Source organism: Schistocerca piceifrons, chromosome 2, assembly GCF_021461385.2.
Source record: "Schistocerca piceifrons isolate TAMUIC-IGC-003096 chromosome 2, iqSchPice1.1, whole genome shotgun sequence".
Classification (NCBI taxonomy): Eukaryota; Metazoa; Arthropoda; class Insecta; order Orthoptera; family Acrididae; genus Schistocerca; species Schistocerca piceifrons.
Window position 1 is genome coordinate 339,450,712 of NC_060139.1, and position 21,103 is coordinate 339,471,814.

Consider the following 21,103-nt stretch of genomic DNA (forward strand, 5'->3'; position numbering starts at 1 on the left):
GACGACGAACTGTATGTCGTTATTGCGTCTAGAGGGTAGCTCTGTAGGAAAAGCGCACGTTGATATTTTTTTAGTTAAAAAGTTCGATGCCACGACGAAGAAGCCATAAAGTTCGGACCATGGTTGCAAAGACCACATCGTCCATCACACATTTCAGTGTCCAAAAGGCCATACCGTATCTTTGGCACCACGTCGAGAGTTCAAAATATTCCTGGCAAGTCTTTAAATTACTTGATTTAATTTTCCTTCGTAGTAAAGTTCGGCGTCCAACGCCACTACAAAGGGCACACGCAAGTTTGATCACTGCTTCACACGAGGGTGCAGTCTTCATTTAACACACGCTAAACATATGACATGTGGATAGTTCTTCTTGATGTCCTTTTTTATTTCACCTATGTTAAACACCCTTTTCATATACAGTTTATGTTACATGTCTTTGTACAAGTGCGTAAAATTTTACTTGGTTTACATAAAGAAATTAAAAGATGACGTAAATTTGCTCCTTATAACTGCATATAAATGTCATTTTAATATTAGCTAACGTGGGGTCTAATACATTTCAATTGCATACAAGTTTCAACATGAATTTGTTACATTTTTAATGTTTGCTTAACAGTGTTTAAATACAAATGAATAACATGTAAGAAGTCTATTCGCTTGCAAAATTCATAAGGCAACATTTCAGTGACAAGTTATTTCATAATAATTCTCTCCATTAATAAATGACTTACGTTTACAAGTTTTATGATGAGGTAGTACTTACTCTCTTTAACTTTTAAGCTCACGACGTAATCTTTGTTTACATGAATAATCTGCCAAACATGATATATGCCAGAACTGAATAATCAGTATATATAAAGGTCGGCGCAGTGTTAGTGACGTAAGTAACACTTCCCATTTACGTTAGTGTAGTTACTTCGCCAGATGTGGCACAACCGGAAGTGCAGCTTTCTGAAAATACAGATCCATCGTGTTTCACTGTCTATTACACAGATAATGGGGGTGGACGAAAATATGAAAGCCCTAAAAACACATTACCACGCCTAATATGGTGTAGGTAAACCGTTGACATTCAAAATAGTGTCCGGTCGTCTGGGAATGCATAAATACAGGTTCACGATGGTTTTCAAGGGACTCTTAGACCACTCTTCCTGGAAAATACTGGCAAGTTCAGGAACGATGATGGAGATGGATTGCGATAACGCACTCTTCTCTCGAAAGTAGACCACAAAGGCCCATTAATATTGAAACCTACTGTCTGTGGTGGCCAGGGAGATGTGACAGTTCATATTCCTGCTCACAAAACCAGTCCCGGATATACGCCCTGTCGTGTTGAAACACATCATCACCATTTGGAGGAGGAGGATATTAGTGTTTAACGTCCCGTCGACAACGAGGTCATTAGAGACGGAGCGCAAGCTCGGGTGAGGGAAGGATGGGGAAGGAAATCGGCCGTGCCCTTTCAAAGGAACCATCCCGGCATTTGCCTGAAGCGATTTTAGGGAAATCATGGAAAACCTAAATCAGGATGGCCGGAGACGGGATTGAACCGTCGTCCTCCCGAATGCGAGTCCAGTGTGCTAACCACTGCGCCACCTCGCTCGGTCATCACCATTTGGCAACAAGCATTGTACATGGGATAGAGATGATCAGCAAAAATGATCACATAATCCTTAGTAACAATGTGACGTTGCACAGTAGCCACGGAGCCCATGGAATACAACAATACGGCTGTGTAAATCACAATCGAACGCTCGCCACTTTTCACGCCTAGGACGTATACTCTGCCAGAAGTTGGAAACAGCGTGATGCAAGACTCGCCCGATCAAATTCCTGTTTTCCATTATTCGATGTTCCAGGTTTTATATCTTCGGCACCACGTTTCCCTATTACGGGAGCCTGCATCACTCACGAGTTGTTTTGGAGTTCCAGTCCACCGTGCAATTCCATTATCATGTTGCTCCGTTCATGGTATTTTAGTGCTGTCAGGGTTTGCGAGTGCGACATTCAATCTGCAGTGATTTTTTCAGCAGTCTTCCTCTAATTTTCCTTCACACTCCACTCCAGTGACCGTAACGAACACTCTAGACACACGATCGTCTGTATTGTGACGGATATTATTTTACTAGTTTCTTTGCAAGCGGTGTAACTCTTCTACGCGGTGCCCCTTGAAACACCAGACACTTCAGCTACCTTGACTGTGGACGCTCCCACCATACGAGCGCCAGCAATTTACCCACGTTCAAATTCACTGATCTCCGACATAACGCACTCAAAACCACACAGAACACAGTTCTGACCACGACTGACATTTGAAGCGCATAGAGGACATTGCACAAATGCCGATCGTGGTCAAATACAACGGCTCAGTCTGTGGGCTTCGCTAGCATCTGCATTTGTGTTCAAACTTGAATTTCTCGTGGTGAATCCATTATTTTGACCAAACCCAGTATATATGGAAAACTATGACTGCTAAATGTCGGAACAGTATCTTGTTAGACGACTATGGTCAGCTTCCTTATTTTCGTGTGCAGATGTTACCGTCAGCTGCAGCGCCGGCCCGTGTGGCCGAGCGGTTCTAGGCGCTTCAGTCTGGAACCACGCGACCGCTACGGTAGCAGGTTCGAATCCTGCCTCGGGCATGGATGTGTGTGATGTCCTTAGGTTAGTTAGGTTTAAGTAGTTCTAAGTTCTAGGGGACTGATGACCTCGATTTCAAGTCCCATAGTGCTCAGAGCCATTTGAACCAGTTGTCAGACGCAGTTCTAGTTTTCGAAGATGTAATTTTTCACTGACCGTATGGGTGCAACCGAAGAACAATAAAGACAAAAAATCTTTGTGACTAGCAGTTGGTCTGAAGTTCTTTTTATTATACAGTGTTTTGGATTTCTGGTATAATGTTCCTCAGCTGCGTTTCATTCTTTCGGAGTAAATGAATGGAGTAACATATTAAAGTAAATCAAGAAAGTTAGTACTTGATAGCAGCTATAAAACACTACAAACCTGTTTTGGCAGCTTAGCTGCTATTATCAAATGAAAGTTAAAAAAGTGTTCCCAGTCACACACAGTGCAACATAACTTATTTTTAAACATTTCGAACGTATAGGCTGTCGCCATCAGAAACATCTTAACGCAAGAATCTGCACGGAATGAAACGCAGATTCTTACGTTATGATATTTCTGAAGATAAAGGCTTGTTTGTACCTTTGAACTCATAAAAGCGATTTCTTTTGCAATATCAGTGCTTGAGCCCAAATTTCAGCTTTCCATTACAGCCACTACTTCACTTCCTATAAATTAAAATCTCTTCTATTTTCACGTCATTGTTTTCGCATACGACAAGGCAACTGTTCTTTTTTTTCACGTGCGTAAGGTTAGCGGAAATTATAAACTCTAATACCACTTTTGCCCTACTGTGTCTTTGGTTTCTAAATAATATTATGTCCCTCTCTTAAAAGCTGTTCTAAAAAGATTCATGATTTCCCAGAGTACTGTGTGTTTTACACGGAGAAATGTGGGGTGAATTTTAACTTGCGGATCCACACTAAAAGTTTATCTTCGAGCAAATTGTGTCACCAGCAATCTCCCTGCTGCAGCTAGCTTCCTTGCTATTCAACGAGGACGGAGTGGAGATGGTGACGTGTTTTGCGTTCTCCATTCCAACGAGTGCAGTTCAGAACGAAATTTTCGCTCTGCAGTAGAGTGTGCGCTGATTTGAAAGTTCCTGGCAGATTAAAGGTGTGTGCCGGACCGAGTCTCGAACGCAGGACCTTTGCCTAGGAACTTTCAGATGCAATTCATTTACATCCATGCTGTGTCATATTCGGCGACAGAACGACACTGACACTCCTACAGCGTGACGCATACAGGTCTCGGATTGTACCACTGCACTCCCATGTTGTCTGTTCCCGTAAAGTTTGTTTTTACTATTTGGATGGTTGGTACGGTGCGGGGTGGTGAAAACTCCGCCTGCGCGCTTCCCCGTGCAACTTGGGTTGAACTGCCGCGAGGCATATCAACAACGGCGAATGCAGTAGCCCCGAACTTGTTTACAAAACAGATGAACGAATGTTACTCTGGTAAGGATATTTCTTGTACTTCCAACGAAGGACAGTTTGACCATTTATGAAAGTCAAATGAAATCTTTGATCGTAAACGTAAATGTAAATAAACATCTCGTGTTTGTATGTGGATGCGAGAAAAAGACATATCACTGTAAAATCGGAAGATCGTATTGAAAACAAAAACTTTATAGCCCAATGTGTAAGGTAAAATCTACTCCATGCTTCTATCCGCATTCGTGCAGAAAAGTGGTTGTCAACCATTTTTGCTCAAGAGCCAATACTAACATTGTGGGGCAGCACCTCGCGCCATGGAACCCAGTCTTGGCAGGCATTTCCAGAATCGGTACCATGTGGTTTTCAGGTTGGATCGTTTTCTGATCAGCCGAAATAGAGCTGTCTGTGATCAAGATGTCCACCAAGTCTTTCATCATTGGGAAAAATATGTCACATGAAGGGTGAGTGCGTATAGGACTAAACCAGTTTTCATGATCACAACTTAATTTTTTTTAACCTTACAATTAAATCTTCGTCTATCCGTCGTAAGTCCTTCAGCGGCTATGGCCTAAAGCGTAAGATACAGGGTAGGCAGTGAAACATTCCCGTAGAAAAATTAATGAATTACTGTGCTGATAAACCCCCTACGTTATTTGATTTTCAAACAGCTGAGCAGAACTGAACGTACTCAGACATTTCGCTCTTTACTTATTCTGATCAACACCAAACTGACACACAATATTTTTAGCGCAACGCAGTCTGACTTTCAATAATCCCTACAAAAGAATGGTCCTGACTAAGGATAACCTATACCTTTCATGAATCACTTACCTCACAAAAATCTTCGTTACTCGAACTACTGCAATACAGCGAGAGCCAATACTGCCAGCTAAATAAAAGATTCTAACTACTGAAGGCAGTAACTACTGATAGGCATACTTAGCAAATGAAAGATTTTGATAGAGAACAAACAATGTATTCACCTTAATAGTGTTCAAAAGTCATAATATATATATCAATCCATGACATCCAGTCTTACAAATTTACTGTGTCTGATGGACACACGTCCAGATCATCCGCTCTCAGAACTCCGCCATCTCTCTGCCCACATCCACCACTGCTGGCGGCTCACCTCCAACAGCGCAACGCTACGCGCTGTTCGCATCCAACTGCCCAACACTACAATAGCGAATATTCCAACAATGCCAACCAGCTACATACTGCACACAGCACAGTCAGTGATTTTCATACAGAGCGCTACGTGACGTTACCAACATAAAAACCTAAACAGCCTTCTTACAGCAGCTACTACTAGAACCAGCATCTGCAGCCTCGCCGAAGACCCAGGAATCGCCAGCGATGAATCAGCCTGCTCTCGACGCGTCATCGACTAACCCAATACCACTCACAGTCACCTACCGGCAGCCAGCGTGGCAGATATCTCATGAAAAACAAAAGAAGAAACAAGAAACCAGTTGGTGGCGAGGTCTCAAAAGACTTTCCATATCAGACAGCAGTTTAACGTTTGCACTTATGCTGGTCATTTAAAAACTGGTGCCATAAGGGAGGAACGGATAATGTAGATTATTTCGTGGTGTGTGGTTGACGCGTCTAAGTTCGCACCTCCATAGTTTCTCGCTACGACTACCACTGAACTAGTCTAAATTGATTGATATATTGATTCACCTTTTAACGAAATGATATTTACCTCTGCTGTCTTGAAGAAATGGATGCATCACCCCGATAAATAATGCAACGTAGTACAATCATGATGACGTCACAGTTATACTCGAAGATTGCAGCCTGCGGTGCATCCAGGTAACAGTTCTTGGAGGAATAATTCAGAAATGAAAGAAACTGCCTGCATTTTCAGAAAATATATTGTAAAAAACTTTTACCTAAAAATCCATAGCTGACACACACACACACACACAAAATATGTCCGCCCAAAATCACGTAAGGGAAGAGGCAGATAGTTGAAGAGCGAAAAATTTGATATTGGTTTAAAGGAACATAAGAATGTAGATATGTGTTAATTCTTATTTTCGTACATATTTGGCACGGACATGTTTGTATTGTATCTTTGCCCCGCACAATATTCCGATACTTATTAAATGACCTAAGCTTTATGGGTACCCAAAATAAGATCTATCACAACTACCCCTCCCCCCCCCTCTTCCATCTACTGTATACTGACGTTGTCCGTGATTACCGAACGACAGTGTATGGTAGTGGTGCAGTTTGCAAATATACATAACATAAATAATCCAGTTTCATATCAAAGTACCACTTAAATTACTTTTTGGCCTGGCTGGGGATCAAATCCCTTAATTTGTGGCCAAGTTTATATCTTATTTACCCCCTGCACGTCTCAGTTTTATTTATATTACAATTAATTTGCTTGAAATTTACGAAACTTCAAAAGTTCGGTTTATGACAGATCATGGCTCGACAAAAGACATTTGTGAATTAAACACTTTTGCTCCATTATTGAGGAGTAACCACCACCTCTGCCACCCTAACCGTCATCGCCACATCCGGCACAAAGTTTTAATCTGCCAGGAAGTTTCATAACAGCGCACACTCCGCTTCAAAGTGAAAATTTCATTCTGGAAACATCCCCCAGGCTGTGGCGAAGCCATGTCTCCACAATATCCTTTCTTCCAGGAGGCTGCCCTGGAAAGCAGGTTTATTTTGCAGGCTGATACTGTTCCAACATGCCTGTTGTGCAGTGCAGCCTCTATGCCAGAGGCTGGAAGAAGCACTTTTTACCCATATCTCTGCTCCTATTAGAGCTGGGAGGTTATAAATCTCAGAGAGCTGACGCTCATGAGGCCTGCTGTTTTTGTGCCAAATTTGGCTGAAATCGATCCAGAGGTTTGGGGGGAGAGCTCAAACACACACACATACACTCTGCTTTATATACTCAAATGTAAGAGAGAACTGTGACATAAAATATAAATGACATTTCACCACCTAAGGAAATACACTTCTGGACTACTCCTTTCAGAGGAATAAATCCAACAATGAATAATTACTTCAGCATAAAGATACTAAATTAAAAAACAAATGAGTATGCGTGAGGATTCATAGCACCTGAATGTGAAACTGATAATCACAATGCAAGTAAAACATTCGAAATATATAGATGTAAGTACAATGCGATGCAGTACAATGCGATGAAGAAATAGCATTTACATACTCAGAGTACTGTAGGTCATTAATCAAAGCTATTGTGAACTGATGAGGCTGGTTTGAATGCGACGGCACTTTGCTATGTATGGTCCTATTCTCTAGATTTTTCCTTTACTACTGTGAAAGTTATACCCTGATGTCTTAAAACATGCCCTATTGTCTGTGTTTTCCACACATCCCTTTCTTCACCAATCTGCAGAGTGCAGCTTGCGATCTTATCTTACCTGTCCAATAATAATTTCCAGCTTTCTTCTGTAGCACCACATCTCACAAAATTCGACTCTCTTCTTTTCCGGTCTTCCATGATTCACTCCCATATAATGCTGCTCTCCATACTTATATTCTCAGAAATTTCCTCCTCTAAGTAAGGCTTATATTTGATGCTAATGCATAAATGTCCTGTTTGACTTCTTATGCCTTTCTTGCTTCGTCTGTCATTCGTTATTTTATTTCAAGGAGAGCACAATTCTCTGTTTCGTCTCCCACGAGGTCTCCAATTTTTACGTTAATTTAATCGCTAATCTCATTTCTGCTGCTCTTCACTATTTGTTCAATTTGTTCCACATTTCCTATAATACACCCTTACTTTCACTGCGGAGCAATTGTCCTCAGTGGATATTAACATTGAAAGCCATTCACCTTGAACTGTAATGTCACTCTCGAACCTTTCTTTTATTTCCGTCGTTGCATCAGCGATCTACAGGTTGAGAAGTAAGGGAGAAAGAATCCTTCCCTGCTTTAGGCCCTTGTTACTGTGAACACATCTGTTTTGGTGATACATTGTTATTGTTCCGTCATGGCTCTTGTAGCTACTGTACATTACCTTTCTTTCCGTACATCTTATACATAATTTACTGCGAACTTCAAACATGGCCCAATATTTTGTTTTTGATCGCTTTTTATAGGTCGAGAAATCTATACACAAGCTGTTACGATGATTCTATAAATCTCCCATTTCTCTGTCCACGCCATCTGTGGGATTGTGTAGACGATATTCTTTCAAAACACCCATTGTATGTCTGCAGCCTTATAGAGTCTACACACTGTCTTGAATAACGCGAGCGGTCTAAGGCGCTGCAGTCATGGACTGTGCGGCTGGTTCCGGCAGAGGTTCGAGTCCTCCCTCGGGCATGGGTGTGTGTGCTTGTCCTTAGGATTATTTAGGTTAAGTAGTGTGTAAGCTTAGGGACTGATGACCTTAGCAGTTAAGTCCCATAAGATTTCACACACATTTGAACATTTTTTTGAATAAATCAATGGATGCCACTTGCCCGGTTATTTTAGGAATTCCAAACTAACATTATCTATCCCTCCTGATTTGTTTTATCGCAGATCTTCCAAAGCACTGTCAAACTCAGATTCTAACACTGGATTCTGCATGCCTTCCTAATCGACACCCATTTCTTCTTGCCTTACGTCAGCTGCCACTTCGTCCGTTTCATAGAGTCCATCAATGTACAGGGTGGTTGTAATGAAACTTTAGCTATTTGAGAGGGTCCCATGAAAAAAGGATGATCGTAGAACAATGAAACACTTTCGAGAAACACTTTTACATTTGTAAGAACATGCAGAAAATAAATACTGAATAAATCAATCAAAGAAACACATTTTTATTTCCATATGAGACTGTTCAAATCTAGTGATCTAGGTGGTTATGCAGTTTGGAACGATCGAAGAATGATGCGGTTTGCTTGAATTGTATTACGGAGTGACCTCACGAACAATGTGGGATGGCGTTCAATCGTGCGTCAAAACAGTTGAGTCCATAGCACCTCTCTCCCGTAGAGCAGGAATCATATGTTGTCGAAGCAAATCAGATTGGCGTGTGCCGTTCACGTTGCATGTCACTTAGTCCTTGGGGTCCGAGTTCCTGAAAGAATAGTGGACCATCATGAACTGTGTCGTGAAGCCACATCTCACAGTGGCGCGTTCAATAAAATGGTTCAAATGGCTCTGAGCACTATGGAACTTAACATCTGAGGTCATCAGTCCCCTAGAACTTAGAACTACTTAAACCTAACTAACCTAAGGATATCACACACATCCACGCCCGAGGTAGGATTCAAACCTTCGACCGTAGCGGTCGCGCGGTTCCAGACTGAAGCGCCTAGAACCGCTCGACCACATCGGCCGGCAGAGGTGCGTTCGATGTGCAGGAGAACTTCATGAAAGTTTGTAGGCGGTGACGAACCGCAAATACGAAAACTGTGAGTGTTCAGTGCCCAGTAAACTTAGTGTGCTTCATCACTTCACAAAATACTCCAAGGCCACATCTTGTCAAGTTCAACCGTTACAAGAAACGTAAGAACGAAGTCTACTTGAATGTTTGCGTCACGTGGCAAAAGTTGGTAAGTAATGTGAAGTTTGTAAGTATATCGTTTCACAGTTGTTCGCAACACTTTTCCAATGGTGGACCATGGAATGTTCAGCTGTCGAGACACAGCTCGTTCACTGCTTGAAGATTGCACATTGCTCCAGCTTTCTCACCCATGGCAACAGTAAATTTTTCGCCAGTTCGGGCGCAGTTAGCTGTCGGCTCTCGCATGAGAAAACCGATTCGTTTACCTATCGTTTCAAACTGCGTAACCATCATGATCGCCAGATGTGAACGGTGTCAAGAGGTAATTAAAATGTATTTCTTTCACTGAGTTATCTATTATTTTTCTTCCTCATGTCCTTACAAATTTTTCCACAAAATTGCATTATCCTACGATCACTCGTTTTTCCTCAAGTTGCGAAAGTTTAATGATAATCACCCTGTGCTATTTCCACTTACCCGCTCTCGCCTATGCTTTTGCACTCTTCATGTTGACAGCTCTACTTGTAATTTAGCAGAAAATTATTTTAACTTTTCTATATACTGAATCTGTCCTTCCGACGACCATTTCCATTTCCCCACTTTTTCTTTCTGCAGCAGTTCCCATAATTTTCTATCGATGTCATTCCTGAATGACCTATATTGCTGTATCATTTCCATCAACTCTTCCTGCCTTTCTCTCTCTCTCTCTCTCTCTCTTTTGTCCGCAGCTCGTGGTCTTTCTTGTCCGCAGCTTGTGGTTTAGTGGCTAGCGTTGCTGTTTCTGGATCACGGGTTTGATTCCCGGTCGGGTCGGAGATTTTATCCGCCCGAGGACTGGGTGTTTGTGTTGTCCTCGACATCTGGTCATCGTTTCTGGAAGTGGCGAGAATGGAAATGGAAAGATTGGGAAGTTGTACTGGCGCTAATGACTACGATGCTGAGCGCCCCACAAACCAACATCATCATCTTTCTCTCTCTTTCTTTACTGCATTCTTGCGCAACGTCTGTTTTCCGTGTTTTACAGTGACGCAAATTTTTAATGTCATAAAATCGCTCGTACTGACAGATCTCATTCAAAAGTACCGCGGATTCTGTACACGAGCGTCATAGGCATCCTAATAATTTGCATATGGAATAAACTCGAGGACTTGAAGACTTTTGAAGACATTGTAGAAACCGTCGGCTTGTCACAACGATTAAAAGTGTTTATGTTGCTGTTTGGTCTGCTGATCTAACTTTGCGATGTTTATGTTTTTTCTAAGTTTTGTTGACTATTCCTTGTTTGATTGCTGTTGTCGATATGTATTTCCGAATACTGAAGAAAATAACTTTATTCGGGAAAGGAGTATTTCTGAATTATTATTGTGTGTCTTAAGGAAGACTCCTATGGATTGGTGACTCCTGGATTACAAATGAACATAGGAACTGCGGTTAACGAGCAAAAATCAACAATGACTTCGCATCACGACTTCAAACGATGTCAGATACAAAGCTAACTTTTACGGCAACGAGAACACCAGCAAAATCGGGTTATTGACCTTCAAATTCAAACTGCAAGACACAGTGATATTAAGTTATTGCCGCAAGCAGCGAGACAGACCGCAAATATGACAGACAATACACCCACTGAAACCAGCGACTTTCCATACAGCAAATGGAAGTGCAAATTCCGAAATTCCTACCTGATAAATCAGGACTTAGCGTTCACGCAAAAACTTTTCCGCAATAGTTAACAACTCAGATGCCTGAGCAGTCGCGACCCTTGTAACAACAATATCCCCACTTGAGAGCACCTTAGTCCAGCTAAATGTGTAAATCAGTGGTGGAACAAGGCATGCAACAAGTATTCCAGTCTGAGCGTATCGTCGACAGAATACCGATGGAGATCTGGCGCCACCTGAGAAACATCGTCGAGGAAGAAGCAATGACGGGTGGAACGCAACGTTATGTTAAGCTGACACACCTGCCATTACCAGTAAAAGGAGCTATGCTGGTCTGTGAGAAAAGTGATATTGAATCTTCACTATAAATAACTTTATCTAAGTTCACGCATAATGGAACAGGCTAGCGGAAGCGGGTAACGACATCAGCTCGGATGAGACTGCTGCTATACAACGTGATCAGCAACTGAACATTACGAACAGTTTCGTGATGTCGAATGGACACACTTCAGAAGCAGTTACTGGCACAAAGGGTAAACGCGAGCTTGCATCAGACAAAGTAAAGAAGATAGTCAATTTTTCTGCTGGCAGAACCAATCGGCGACCAAATGGGACAATGGAAATATTATTATCCTACTTGGAGTGCTGGTACTACAGGAGTTTAGGCGGTCTGGCCACAGGTTGCTCGTCTCCATGCACGTTGCCAAATCTCCCCAGCGCCGTGTAGTAGGAGCAGCAGACCGCACTATTCCACAAAAGGAGTCATCTTTAGTTCTGGAAGCGCCACCGACCAATTAACCGAAAGTAACTGAAACAGCGCGCGCAAAATTGACCCAGTTATCGTTCACAGAGCAATCACATCCACACATGCAGTGAGTCGAGCATACTTGTTTAGAACATTGCGCCGTTTGTATGTGATGGACAGGTAAGCAAACCGTTCGCTAACTTACTGACTTAGGTACAGATATGATACACTTCATACACACACAACGAAACTGCACCAATGGGCACATCTCTGTGCCGTATTACAACCAACAACTCGCCTATTGCAACATATGGCGGACGTGAAGTAACAGTTGACCTGGGTTTTAGTCAAAAGTTGAAATGGAGGTTCATACTAGCAGTTGTTACTGAACCAATATTGGGAACAGATTTCTTTCACCACCAAAGACTGGAAATAAGCCCCTGTACAACACAGATCAAGATAGGTACAGAGATAGTCACAGGTAATACAGCCGAAAGTTCTATGAACATCATCATCTCACCCTGTAATTATGTTGTACCAGAAGCCAGACACGTAGTTACTGGCCCTTTCGGTGAACTACAACATACCACAATGCACTGCATTAAGACAACACCCAGGCAACCAGTCGCTCAAAGGCCGAAGAGACTGCCAGCAACCAACCATTTTTCTGTAGTAAAAGCGGAATTTGAGGAAGCGGTACAAATGGGTATCATATGCACATGTGACAGCCCATGTGCATCACCATTACATCTGGAGAAGAAGAAGGAACCTGGAGGCCCTGCAGAAATTACTATTCACTGAATGCACATACCAGCCCTGACTGCTACCTACTCCCCAATGTAAGAGATTTCATGAATATATTAGCTGGAGCTACAAGTTTTAGTGTGATTGACTGCAAAAAGATTTGTAGCCAGATTCCGGTGACAAAAGAAGACAATAGTGAAAACACATTTTGATCTTTTCGAGCATCTAAATATGCCATTTGGTCTGAAAAATGCTGCCCAAAAATGGCAGCTTGTTTTAGATGAAGCACTATGGAGATTGAATCTATGTTTTGTCTATATAAGCGATATTTTGATATCCATATAGATAGCTGTAAAACATCATAAAAATCTCAGTGCGGTGTTCAATTAGATGTCAAAATACAATTTGGCAGTGAATGAAAAAATACATCTGTACCAAAGCAAGTAACATTCCTTGGCCATAAAATTTATATGGCCAGTATTTGTTTAGTCAAAGAGAAGACCGATGTCCTTAAAAACATACCACACACTATATGAACTGTCAGCAGGTGAGATGATTCTTGGGCATTGTTAAGTTCTACCCGATTGCTTCTACTGGGAGCAGCAGAGATACAGGCACTACCAGCAGCAACACTAATGGGCAATAACACCACAGTCAACACCCCCTTCCATGACGCCAGTGTGAAATAAACCTTTCAAAAGGTTAAAACCAGCTTGTATAAAGCAGTTCTCTTGTCTCAACCAGCTTATAACGCTCCATTAGCGGTAGTGAAAAAAATGGAAATTTGTGGTAAGATCTTATGGGACCAAACGATTGAGGTCATCGGTTCCTTAGCTTACACAGTACTTAATCTAACTTAAACTAACTTACGCTAAGGACAACACAACCAGCCCTGCCCGAGGGAGGACTCGAACCTCCGCCAGAGGGAGACACGCGGACCGTGACAAGGCGGGTAGTGGCAAATGCTAGTATGCTAGTATGCTATTAGTGCAGTTCTCCATCAATATGTTGGAAAGTATTTGAAACCTTTAGATCTTTTCTCCCGGAAACTGACGGAGGCACAAACCAACTGGAGTGCGTATGACCAAGAGCTGCTCTGGCCATCTGTGAAGCTGTACTGCTTTCGCCCTTATATAGGAGCCAGACTGTAGTCTATAAGGACTATAAACCGAATGCGTTCACTTTTAAGAAACTCAAGAAGTGTTTATGACGGCTATATTTCATGGCTAAAGAAATTTTTTGAAAATTTTAGTAATGATGTGCGAAGAGGCTTCAAGAGGCCAAATATGGATGCCTTAGTTCAAAATGGTTCAAATAGCTCTGAGCGCTATGGGACTTAACATCTGAGGCCATCAGTCCCGTAGAACTTAGAAGTACTTAAACCTAACTAATCTAAGGACATCACACACATCCATGCCCAAGGCAGGATTCGAACCTGCGACCATAGCGGTCGCGCGGTTCCAGACTGAATCGCTTGGAACCGCTCGGCCACACCGGCCGGCGTTGCCTTAATTGCTGTGGGATCATGAACCTAGGCAGGGAGGGGCGAGAAGCCTCAGCAACAAGCAAGAAGCATATTTTCGTGGAGCTTCAAATAGCACGTTTCTAACGTAACTAAGAAGTACTTCCAGTTTAAACTTAGCACTGACAAAGAGGAAAAGGTTAGAGTATAATCTAAAACTGTAAATATAGAATGTACATTATTTTCTGGATCAAACAGAAGTTAAGTATAACAAAGAATCAGGAGGCTGAAAAATCTTACCAACGGGGGAGTCCCTTCGTGGAGGAAGGCTTGGAGGAAGCGACAATATGGTCGTCGCTAGTGACAGAACCCTTGGGCAGATGTGGGTGGTCTGTTCATTGTGGTACCTACACGTTACAGTGGAAGCGACCTGGGCGGCGGCAGACATTTCAGAAGGCTGCCAACATTTATCTCAGCCTCTGACTATCATCAGCCAACACCATCGGTGAAACATCAGCTGTCAAGCTGGATGATTCTGGCCAGAAACATGAGAGAAATCGGCTCGTGGCACACAGTCTATATAGGGAAGGATCTCATAAAACTTCCTGTCATTGGAAAAAGGACAACGACTTTAGAGACTTGCTGGGACATCATCTAGTAACAGCCATAAATGGTGTAACGCCTCGGTTCAGAACTGTGTCGTCAATGAATGGGGAATATGATGTTCAGAATTGGTTTCCTGAGCTGCTGACTTTTATATCACCGAAGCGTTAAATATTCCTAACCCTCACCCTTAATACTTTCTCAAGGAACTTTGCTTGGAACACAAGACTGGAGGAGGCAGGACACAGCCTGCCATCTTCGCATCCTCATGCTGACGAAAAGTAAATGGACATCAACATTACCTATAACTGTGGACATGTTCTTTGACTGAGCGATTTTATTTCTCATGTGCTTGTTGCTGGAGCCGTCATTATTCACATTAGCCTTTTTCTCAGAATTGATAGTAGAAGCTATAAGCAGTTTTGATTCTTAGTGCATAAGCTGGGCTTCATTTCTTCTATGGAATCAAAGTTGGTATAGCGGCAGTGTTATTCTGCCAACTGCGAACAGTGTTGTTATTGAGAGTGAAAAGTGGTTCTTCCGTATGTAAGAAGATACATGTTGTAGTTTAGCAGCAGCAGGATAAAGTGGTTTGATTCCATAATAAAGGGAGAGTGCTCTAGTTGGCGGACTGCCGACGTGACACGGGGGAGTTGCCGTTCCCTTTTGTACACATTTTACGACCCAGAGTGGACGGGCGAGACACGTGCCCAGTCTGCTTTCTCAGAGATGGCTGCTGAAAGTAGGGATGACAGTTGCAGAAACAAACGGTTTTCGGTTACACAGGTTCTTTTCGTGTCCGTTTTAACATGACTGTTAAAACCGCTCAAAATAACTGGTTTCTGAAGTAATCGATTTTCAATTTTTTATTGCTTTTGCTTCCAGTAATAAAGGCAAAATCAGATCAAAGATTGAAAAGTTATAATGAATGTGAAAGAGTAAGAGATAGTGATCGATATAAGGGTCGAAGCTGCGGCAGAAATCGGTCTCATTGTCTTTAGCAAAGATTGCGAAGGTGGGGGAGACGGGTGTGGAGACAGTGACAAGTTGTTGACTGTCCTGTATCGTCACTTTTAGATGCCATGAATTTTTCCCCCACACAATTTAGGGGTTCAGTTATTATCCCATGTTTACAGCACGTCAATAAATTTATGAGTATAGTAATCAAGTTTAACTTCTCTTCAACGGAACATAGTGAACGTTTTCTCATTATAAGATGTTGCAAATTTGTTGTGCTTCCTCCCATTTTTAATCCTTTGAAGCAAATTGAGGATTGCACTTCACTGCTAACGCACTTCGTAAAATACTTGCAGACTAGGGATGGTACAACTCTGCAATGCAACTGATGTGCGGCGACAACAGCGAGAAACCGCCGTATGGGGTAAGTCTTTCATACTGCAAGTACATGCGCAGCATGTAACAGGCCACGATACACGGGAGCAGGTACATCATTTTCTCTGCAGTGCTGTACATATTCTTACGTCATGTATTGTTGCTAGTTTCTATCCATAGCCGCTATTGTTAAACTTATGCTGATCGATTTTTCGAAATTCTGTAATAATCCAAAACTTCAAAGCAATAGAATTTAATGAATGCACATTTATCATCTTTAAAAAAAGTTTTGTATGAAAATCTAAAATTTTCGCAGTGCTGCTATGGCAAATTAATTTGCTGATTTTTGTACCCAATTATTAGAAAAAATGGAAAAAACCTCTTACACCCGACACCAATCAAATACCGAAAAATATAGCTTATTCAGAACGGAAATAGCGGTATAGATTGTAACCTGTCGGGTTTCCCATCGCTAGCTGAGAATCCCAATACGGGTAACAAACGCGCCAAGGTAGAAAATGAAAGGAAGTTTAAATGTATCTAAAAATTGGGAGTATAGGGTCAAATCAGTCAGGAAAGCTGACAGGATTCTTGGTGATACGCCAACGAGGCTTTAACAGGTGTCGAAAGACAAGCATAGAAATTCTGAGTGGATACAGCAGTGAAATCCTAGCTGAACTAATATAATAACGATGTCCAATGGCAATATTAGGAAGCCGGGGAACCCGTCACAGGTTGTTATACGCAACAGTTTCACCAACTGGAGTTCATTTGTCAATTTACGATGGACATAAATGCGTCAAAGGGGGCAGAGGAGTTGCTAATTTTTTCTCCAGGATTGATGTCATCTGTTGCACATTAAATTACAGTCAGCTCATTGCAGCCACAGACAAATAGCTACAGGAGTATTTACAAGGGAATTCAATTGATCTCCAGCCCATACACAGGTCATAGACACCAAAGACCTTATTTGGTGCGATGTGTTTCGACCATCATCCAGAGAATTTCTGTCTGAAATTGTACATAAATCATTGTTTCCCAGCACGAAAGCCACCATTAAGTTAATAACAGAGAAATTTGTATGGCTCAGCATTATTATTTTTTAAAAGCAAAGAAGACTCGTCGCCAGATGTCGAAACATATGTCGCATCTCAGCAGTGCAAAGTCAACCGATATATACACAAGCCATTGGCAGAAATTCCAGAAGCAACAGGCCGTTTCTTCCACGTACACAGAGATCTTGAGGGCCAAGTTCCACCGTCAGAGGGGTGTCGATACATACAGGATGGTTGTAATCAGACTTTCGCCACTTGAGAGACTCCTCATGACAAACGTGTGATCGTAGGGCAATGAAACTTTGCGTAAATATTTGTAAGGACAAACGGAAGAGAAATAACGAAAAAAGCATTGAAACAAACATATTTTATTGTAATTTCAACATGAGAGGATAACATTTGTTAATTGCCTACCATGTTCAAGTTGCAGGGTGCAAATGCTGATCAATGCGAAGGTCATCTTCATCCGTGACCGCCTGGAACCGCAGCTACGTTTGCTCAATTGCTGCCCGAAACAACGATGGAGTGTGGAATGTTCAAATGTGCACTGACTGAAGATCGCTAATTTCGTCCAGCATTCTCAGCCATGATAATAGTAACCACAATTTATGGCGCAATTGGCCGTCCTCCCCCAGGAGCGATTTCCAAATCTCCAGTTAAATCAAACTTTCGAATAATGTTCGTGAATCCCGGTGGCGGGAAGAGGACATCTCCTTCAGTGCGTCGATACTCACGAAGAGTAGCAGCACTAGTGCTGTTGTTTTGATAAAACACTTTTATGAGTTAAGCTCTGCTCACGTTGCCAAGACCCATTTTGACTGTGTGCAGTTTAATTGCACACTGGTGCTTGTCTTTGGAACCTACGTCGCCGTAGCAGTATCGGCGCCTAACGGAAAGTCATGACACTAACACTAGAAACAATACAAATCCTGCAGCGCACGGTCTGAAACTTGTTCCTATAAAGTTGTGTATTGGTACTATAAATAGATTTTCATCTACACTGGCTCACGTAGCGAAAGTTTAATTATAAAAAATGTAAATGTCGTGTGACTAGGGCCTCCCATCGGTTAGGCCGTTCGCCGTGTCCAAGTCCTTCGATTTGACACCACTTCGGCGACTTGCTCGTCGATGGGGATAAAATGATGCTGATTAGGACAACACAACACCCAGTACCTGGGCGGAGAAAATCTCCGACCCAGCCGGGAATCGAACCTGAGGCCTTAGGTTTGACATTCTGTCGCGCTGACCACTTTTTTTTAAATCTCATTTTGTTCGCTTTAGTTCGTTGCATCTGCTCGAGGCGGACGTCATAAGATAACCGTTTAAGTTCGTTATTGATCTATTAGCTCAGTTTTTTTATTACAGAGGGCACATAACCCTCTGACCGAACACGCAGAGCTACCGTGCCAGCTGTCCACTCAGCTACCAGGGGCGGACAGTTTAATTAAGTATTGACAGATACACTCATTGGCCTGAGGCGACACCAGTCAGTGACATCTCAGCGGAAACAACAGCGGGAACTTAGAAGTGTATTTCCCGCTTCGGCTGTCTAGCTCGTTTCAATACGGATCCAGGACGTAAATTTTATTCGACGTTGTTCCTAGAACTGCCCAACGCGTCTGAGTTCCAACACCAGTATACTACCAGCTACCTTGCCCTAAGTAATGGGATGTAAAGCGCTGGCATAGAATGTTAAACCTGCGCTTACCTGTCAGGCAAACAACTGGACTACTGCCCTATCACTGGTACTACTGGGCCTGCATACAGTTTCAGACACGAGACTGGAGCATCGATACCGGAAGTGGTTTATGGGAGACATGGAGCCCACGATCGGAATATTTTTTTCGGCACAGTAGCTGCCAATTGAACAGGAGATGCTATTTTTACGGCAAGAATCAAGATACAAACCTCTAAGCAACGTCCTTCACCAGCATCCCGCCATGGAGACCAGAAAGTCTTCGTCCACAAAGGTCTAGTGTTCGTATATGATCCTAAGGAGGGTGCAGTGTGCCCACCATTACAACCGCCAGGTGCTCAACCGGTATGAACATACTGAGCAAATAATGCTCAATCGCAAACCGCCAGCGGTATCACTGGAACAGATCAAGCCGGCATGTTTGCTAATACCAGTCGCCCCTTCACAACGATCAGAACACTTGGCTCAACGACTTCAAGCCAACCCTGCAGTTGGCCCCGTCATACAGGCCCAGTGCCGCCCTCGCCTCTGCGGAGATTTCCAATGGACTCGCCAGAGCAGTTTGTACTGAAGCAGGCCGACGGGTACGATAGCCGCACATTCCAAGAAGCTCCGCTCCATCGCAGGGGCTTTATGTGAGAAGCATTTACAAGTGACAGCCATTAAAAATGTAAATGTTGTCCTTTGGTTTGCTGAAGTAGCTTTGCTGATGGATGTTTTCTTAGTTTTGTTAGCAGTTCGTTGTTTTCTTACCGTTATCGACGTGTATTTTCGAATATTGAAAATGAAATCCGTTTATTCGGTTACTGTGTGTATTATGGAAAAATCCTATAACATAAACGCAAAGACATTTTCTTTTTTGCCACAGCTGGTATGCATTTTCTGTAGGAAAAGAACTGATAGGCATCGCTGTCTTTCGGTTTTGTACTGCATCTGATCATATTTCTGACTGTGCTTTCATAAATGATACTACTGTCACATTGCGAAATATGCCAAACACCAAAATGAATGTGTCCTGAGAAAGATTGAATATGGAGCGTAGACATTCGGCAAATTGGCAATTTATCAAACACTGAAGTACTTCTAGGAACGAAATTGTTTGGTTTTTATTTTATGGTAACTCATGTTTAATCTTCGTTCACAATTAAGTAAGTGAAATATTGATCGCACATAGATGCTCATTCCCTACGACATAGGTATTATTTTTGCAGTTTCCTATCGACGCTATTGTAAAATAGACACAATAGTTAGGAGATCTGTATAGTGTTGAGGCAATGACTCAGATTGTGACGCGCAAAAATTGTATCTTCAGGTGAATATTGTTCGATATGTATATACACTCAAAAGACTGACCAAAACAGCATACGCGACTGCTACGGTCGCAGGTTCGAATCCTGCCTCGGGCATGGATGTGTGTGATGTTCTTAGGTTAGTTAGGTTTAAGTAGTTCTAAGTTCTAGGGGCTGATGACCACAGTTGTTAAGTCCCATAGTGCTCAGAGCCATTTGAACCAAAACAGCATACTCCCATATATCCCACTTTATCTTACACTTGTCTCATAAATACACTACTGGCCATTAAAATTGCTACACCAAGATGTAATGCAGATGAAAAACGGGTATTCATTGGACAAATATATTACACTAGAACCGACATGTGATTACATTTTCACGCAATCTGGGTGCGTTGATCCTGAGAAATCAGTACCCAGAACAACCACCTATGGCCGTAATAACGGCCTTCATACGCCTGAGCATTGAGTCAAACAGAGCTTGGATGGCGTGTACAGGAACAGCTGCCCATGCAGCTTCAACACGATACCACAGTTCAACAAGAGTAGTGACAGGCGTATTGTGACGAGCCAGTTTCTCGGCCACCATTGACCAGACGTTTTCAATTGGTGAGAGATCTGGAGAATGTGCTGGCCAGGACAACAGTCGAACATTTTCTGTATCCAGAAAGGCCCATACAGGACCTGCAACATGCGGTCGTGCATTATCCTGCTGAAATGTAGGCTTTCGTAGGCATAGAATGAAGGGTAGAGCCACGGGTCGTAACACATCTGAAAAGTAACGTCCACTGTTCAAAGAGCCGTCAATGCGAACAAGAGGTGACCGAGACGTGTAATCAATAGCACCCCATACCATCACGCCGGGTGATACGCCAGTATGGCGATGACGAATACACGCTTCCAATATGCGTTCACTGCGATGTCGCCAAACACGGATGCGACCATCATGATGCTGTACACAG